Source organism: Tinamus guttatus, unplaced genomic scaffold (assembly GCF_059628265.1).
Source record: "Tinamus guttatus ecotype Peru unplaced genomic scaffold, ASM5962826v1 Tinamus_guttatus_pri_ptg000849l, whole genome shotgun sequence".
NCBI classification, from domain to species: Eukaryota; Metazoa; Chordata; class Aves; order Tinamiformes; family Tinamidae; genus Tinamus; species Tinamus guttatus.
In genome coordinates this window covers 1-6,670 of record NW_028289383.1, presented here as the reverse complement: position 1 = coordinate 6,670, position 6,670 = coordinate 1, and positions in this window count along the sequence as shown.

Sequence of the window (6,670 nt, the reverse complement as noted above, 5' to 3'; positions counted from 1 at the left end):
GAACCCCATTGGGGGGGCTCCATATAGGGAACCCCATTGGGGGGTCCCTATGGGGAACCCCCATTTGGGGGTCTCTGTGGGGAACTCAGCGGTGGGGGGTCCCTATGGGAACCCATCATGGAACCACAACGAGGGGGTCTCTATGGGGAACCCCAATTGGGGGGTCCCTGGGGAACCCCAACAGGGGGGTCCCTATGGGGAACCCCAGCATGGAGGGGTCCCTATGGGGAACCCCAATTCGGGGGTCCCTATGCAGAACCCCAACGGGGGGGTCCCTGGGGAACCCCAATGTGGGGCTCCCTATGGGGAACCCATCATGGAACCACAATTGGGGGGTCTCTATGGGGAACCCCAACGGGGGGGTCCCTATGGGGAACCCCAATGAGGGGGTCCCTATGGAGCATCCCAACACGGGGGTCCCTATGGGGAACCCATCACGGAACCACAATTGGGGGGTCCCTATGGAGAACCCCAACGGGGGGTCCCTCTGGGAAGCCCTCGGGGGTCCCCGTGGGTTCCCGGCCGGGGTTTCCGTGCAGGGAATCCCCCTTCCCCCATTCCCGTCCCGATCCCACCCCCTCCCGGCGGCTGCTCCTTTGGTGACTAATCCCGGAGCACAAAGAGCCCCTTGTCCGGAGCCGGAGCCGGGAACGGAGCCGGAGCCGGGAACGCCGCGGGCACCGGGGCCGCCCGGGGTCACCGAGGGGGACGGGAACGACGGCGGGGGGACACGGGGCCTTCCCGGGGTCACCGAGGGGGACGGGAACGACGGAGGGGGGACACGGGGCCTTCCCGGCACCCCCCGCCAAGGGGGACGCGCTTGGGATGGGGATCCCTGCACCCCGGGGAGGCCACGGACACCACGAGGGACGGAGGGATGGACGGACACCACGAGATGGATGGACACCATGAGATGGACGGACACCATGAGATGGACAGACACCCACAGCCACATGGACACCCACCACGAGGTGATTGGACAGCGCGAGGTGGTTGGACACCACAAGGTGGATGGAGGTATGGACACCACGAGATGGACAGACACCCACAGCCATACGGACGCCCACCACGAGATGGATGGACACCACGAGATGGACGGACACCCACAGCCATATGGACGCCCACCACGAGATGGACGGACACCATGAGATGGATGGACACCCATACAGACGCCCACCACGAGATGGTTGGAGACCACAAGATGGACAGACATCACAAGATGGATGGAGGTATGGACACCACGAGATGGACGGACACCCACAGCCATATGGACGCCCACCACGAGATGGACAGACACCCACACCCATACAGACGCCCACCACGAGATGGTTGGAGACCACAAGATGGACGGACATCACAAGATGGATGGAGGTATGGACATCACGAGATGGATGGACACCACGAGATGGAGGGAGGGATGGACACCACATGGTGGACGGACACCACAGGGTGGACAGACACCACAAGATGGATGGACACCACAAGATGGACGGACACCCACAGCCATACGGACGCCCACCACAAGATGAATGTAGAGCATGAGAGACGGAGGGACGGACACCACAAGATAGATGGACACCACAACATGGATGGAGGGATGGACACCACGAGATGGATGGACACCCACAGCCATATGGACGCCCACCACGAGATGGACGGACACCATGAGATGGATGGAAGGATGGACACCACAGGGTGGACAGACACCACAAGATGGATGGACACCACGAGATGGACGGACACCCACAGCCATACGGACGCCCACCACGAGATGAATGGAGACCACGAGGGACGGAGGGATGGACACCACGAGATGGACGGACATCATGAGATGGATGGACATCCATGACCATATGGACGCCCACCACGAGGGGGTTGGACACCACAAGATGGATGGACACCACCAGCAAGACGGATGCCCACCATGAAGGTCACCCATCATGAGAGGCAGATGGACACCACGACATGGATGGACGCCACGACATGGATGGACACCCACAGCCATTTGGATGCCCTCAAGAAGGCCACCCATCTTGAGAGGCAGATGCCCACCATGAGATGGACAGACACCACAGGAGATGGATGGACACCGTGAGACAGATGCCCACAACAAGATGGACGCCCATGAGAAGGTCACCAACCACGAGAGACAGACGGACACCAGGAGATGGACGGACACCATGAGATGAATGGACACGAGATGGATGGACACGAGAGACAGATGGACACTAGGAGATGGATGGAGACCATGAGAAGGTCACCCACCACAAGAGACAAACAGACACCAGGAGATGGATGGACACCATAAGATGGACGGACACCATGAGATGGATGGACACCAGGAGAGACAAATGGACACGAGATGGATGCCCACCACAAGTCAGCCACCATCATGGACAACAGACACCCGCCAACAGGCGCTGCCCACCACGACATGGACACCCCCATGACGATGGACGTCCAACCCACGCAACAGCCGCCCCCACGGGTGACGGACACCGTGACAGGCGGACGCCCAGCCCGGGGGACAGGCGCCCAGCGCGGACAAGGACCCGTCACCCGCGAGCGCCTGTGGTGGGAGCCGGACACGCAGCGAGCGCCGCATCCGACCCATGGCCACCGCGGCCGGCGGCACCGGAGGAGCCGGAGGAGCCGGAGGAACCCGGAGGAGCCGGAGGAACCCGGAGGAACCCGGAGGAACCTGGAGGAACCCAGAGGAGCCGGAGGAACCCGGAGGAACCCGGAGGAGCCGGAGGAACCCGGAGGAACCCGGAGGAACCCGGAGGAGCCGGAGGAACCCGGAGGAACCCAGAGGAACCCGGAGGAACCTGGAGGAACCCAGAGGAGCCGGAGGAACCCGGAGGAACCCGGAGGAACCCGGAGGAGCCGGAGGAACCCGGAGGAACCCGGAGGAACCCGGAGGAACCTGGAGGAACCCAGAGGAACCCGGAGGAACCCGGAGGAACCCGGAGGAACCTGGAGGAACCCGGAGGAACCTGGAGGAACCCAGAGGAACCCGGAGGAACCCGGAGGAACCCGGAGGAGCCGGAGGAACCCAGAGGAACCCGGAGGAACCCGGAGGAACCCGGAGGAGCCGGAGGAACCCGGAGGAACCCGGAGGAACCCAAAGGAACCCAGAGGAACCCGGAGGAGCCGGAGGAACCCGGAGGAACCTGGAGGAACCCGGAGGAACCCAAAGGAACCTAGAGGAACCCGGAGGAGCCGGAGGAACCCAGAGGAACCCAGAGGAACCCGGAGGAACCCGGAGGAGCCGGAGGAACCCGGAGGAACCCAGAGGAACCCAGAGGAACCCGGAGGAGCCGGAGGAACCCGGAGGAACCCGGAGGAACCCGGAGGAGCCGGAGGAACCCGGAGGAACCCAGAGGAACCCGGAGGAACCTGGAGGAACCCGGAGGAACCTGGAGGAACCCAGAGGAGCCAGAGGAACCCGGAGGAACCCGGAGGAGCCGGAGGAACCCAGAGGAACCCGGAGGAACCCGGAGGAACCCGGAGGAGCCGGAGGAACCCGGAGGAACCCGGAGGAACCCAAAGGAACCCAGAGGAACCCGGAGGAGCCGGAGGAACCCGGAGGAACCTGGAGGAACCCGGAGGAACCCAAAGGAACCTAGAGGAACCCGGAGGAGCCGGAGGAACCCAGAGGAACCCAGAGGAACCCGGAGGAACCCGGAGGAGCCGGAGGAACCCGGAGGAACCCAAAGGAACCCAGAGGAACCCGGAGGAGCCGGAGGAACCCAGAGGAACCCAGAGGAACCCGGAGGAACCCGGAGGAACCCGGAGGAGCTGGAGGAACCCAGAGGAACCCGGAGGAACCCGGAGGAACCCGGAGGAGCCGGAGGAACCCGGAGGAACCTGGAGGAGCCGGAGGAACCCGGAGGAACCCGGAGGAACCGGAGGAGCCGGAGGAGCCCGGAGGAACCCGGAGGAACCCGGAGGAGCCGGAGGAACCCAGAGGAACCTGGAGGAACCCGGAGGAACCCAGAGGAACCCGGAGGAACCGGAGGAACCCAGAGGAACCCGGAGGAACCCGGAGGAGCCGGAGGAACCCGGAGGAACCTGGAGGAGCCGGAGGAACCCGGAGGAACCCGGAGGAGCCCGGAGGAACCCGGAGGAACCAGAGGAACCCGGAGGAGCCGGAGGAACCCGGAGGAACCTGGAGGAACCCGGAGGAGCCCGGAGGAATCGGAGGAACCCGGAGGACCCGGAGGAACCCGGAGGAACCTGGAGGAGTCCGAGGAATCGGAGGAACCCAGAGGAACCCGGAGGAACCCGGAGGAACCCGGAGGAGTCCGAGGAATCGGAGGAACCCGGAGGACCCGGAGGAACCCGGAGGAACCCGGAGGAGCCAGAGGAACCCGGAGGAGCCGGAGGAACCCGGAGGAACCCGGAGGAACCCAGAGGAACCTGGAGGAGCCGGAGGAACCCAGAGGAGCCGGAGGAACCCGGAGGAACCCAGAGGAACCCAGAGGAGCCCGGAGGAACCCGGAGGAACCCGGAGGAACCCGGAGGAGCCGGAGGAACCCGGAGGAACCCGGAGGAGCTGGAGGAACCCACAGGAGCTGGAGGAACCTGGAGGAGCCGGTGGCCGCGGTGCCCGTGGGCTCCGTGTGCTGGGGTGCCGAGCCGGGCCCGCAACCACATCAAGGGCTGCGCGCGTGCCGGGAGCGTGCGGGAACGTGTGGGAACGTGTGGGAGCGCCGGGAGCGTTCAAGGAGTGCCGGGAGCGGGCGGGAATGTGCAAGGAGCATGCAGGAGTGTGCAAGGAGCACCAGGAGCGTGTGGGAGCGTGCAAGGAGTGCCGGGAGTGTGCGGGAATGCGTAAGGAGCATGCAGGAGTGTGCAAGGAGCGCCGGGAGCGTGTGGGAGCGTGCAAGGAGTGCCGGGAGTGTGCAAGGAGCATGTGGGAGCGTGCAATGAGCACTGGGGTCGTGCGAGGAGCGTGCAAGGAGCGCCAGGAGCGTGCAGGAACATGCGAGGAGCCTGCGAGAGTGCCGCAAGCACGCGAGGAGCCCACAGGAGTGTGCAAGAAGCGTGCAAGGAGTATCAGGAGCCTGCAGGAGTGTGCAAGGAGCGTGCGGGAGTACCAGGAGCTTGCAGGAGTGTGCAAGGAGTGCTGGGAGCGTGCAGGAACATGCGAGGAGCCTGCGAGAGTGCCGCAAGCACGCGAGGAGCCCACAGGAGCGTGCAAGAAGCGTGCAAGGAGTATCAGGAGCCTGCAGGAGCGTGCAAGGAGTGCTGGGAGCGTGCAGAAACATGCGAGGAGCCTGCGAGAGTGCTGCAAGCATGTGAGGAGCGTGCAGGAGCGTGCAAGGAGCGTGCAGGAGTACCAGCAGCGTGCAGGGAGTGTGCAAGGAGCACTGGGAGCGTGCAGGAGCGTGAAAGGAGTGTGCAAGGAGCGTGCAGGAGTACCAGCAGCATGCAAGGAGTGTGCAAGGAGCGCTGGGAGAATGCAAGGAGTGCATGGGAGTGCCGGGAGTATGCAGGAGTGTGCAAGGAGCACCGGGAGCGTGCAGCAGTGCCAGGAATGGGCAAGGAGTGTGCAAGGAGCATGGAAGGAGCACCGGGAGTGTGCAGGAGTGTGCAACGAGCGCCAAGAGTGTGCAGTGAGCAGCGGGAGCGTGCAAGGAGTGTGCAGGAGTGTGCAAAGAGTGCTGGGAGTGTGCAGGAGCGTGCAAGGAGCACTAGGAACATGTGGGAGTGTGCAAGGAGCGTGCAAGGAGCATCGGGAGTGTGCAAGGAGCGTGCAAGAAGCGTATGGCAGTGTAAAAGGAGCTTGAAAGGAGTGTGCGGGACCATGCAATGAGCACTGGCAGTGTGCAAGGAGTGTGCAAGGAGCACTAGGAACGTGTGGGAGCCTGTGGGAACGTATAGGAGCGTGCAAGGAGCACTAGGAATTTGTGGGAGCATGCAAGGAGCGTGCAAGGAGCCCTGGGAGCGTGCAAGGAGCACTAGGAAGGCGTGGGAGTGTGTGGGAGCGTGCAAGGAGCACCGGGAGTGTGCAGGAATGCTGGGAGCATGCAAGGAGCGTGCAAGGAGCACTAGGAACACGTGGGAATGTGTGGGAGCGTGCAAGGAGCACCGGGAGTGTGCAAGGAGTGTGCAAGGAGCACTAGGAACGCGTGGGAGCGTGTGGGAGCGTGCAAGGAGCACCGGGATTGTGCAAGGAGCACCGGGAGTGTGCAAGGAGCACTAGGAATGCGTGGGAGCATGCAAGGGGTGTGCAAGGGGCGTGCAAGGAGTGTGCAAGGGGTGTGCAAGGGGTGTGCAAAGAGTGTGCAAGGAGCGTGCAAGGGGTGTGCAAGGGGTGTGCAAGGAGCACTAGGAATGCGTGGGAGCGTGTGGGAGCGTGCAAGGGGTGTGCAGGGAGCGTGCAAGGGGTGTGCAAGGAGTGTGCAAGGAGTGTGCAAGGAGTGTGCAAGGGGTGTGCAAGGAGCGTGCAGGAACGGGACGTCCCCAACGGGGTCCCCAGCCCGGCCACGCGCGGGGGGCGGCGCACGGGACCCCCCCCCCCCCCCGAGCCGGGGTGGCCGTGGGGACACGACTGTCCCCAACGTCCCCCCCCCCGTGTCCCCCGTGTCCCCCCGGGGGGACTCAGAGCCCCCTCCGTGTCCCCCTCCCGGTCACCGAGACCCCCCCTGTCCCGGTACACGGT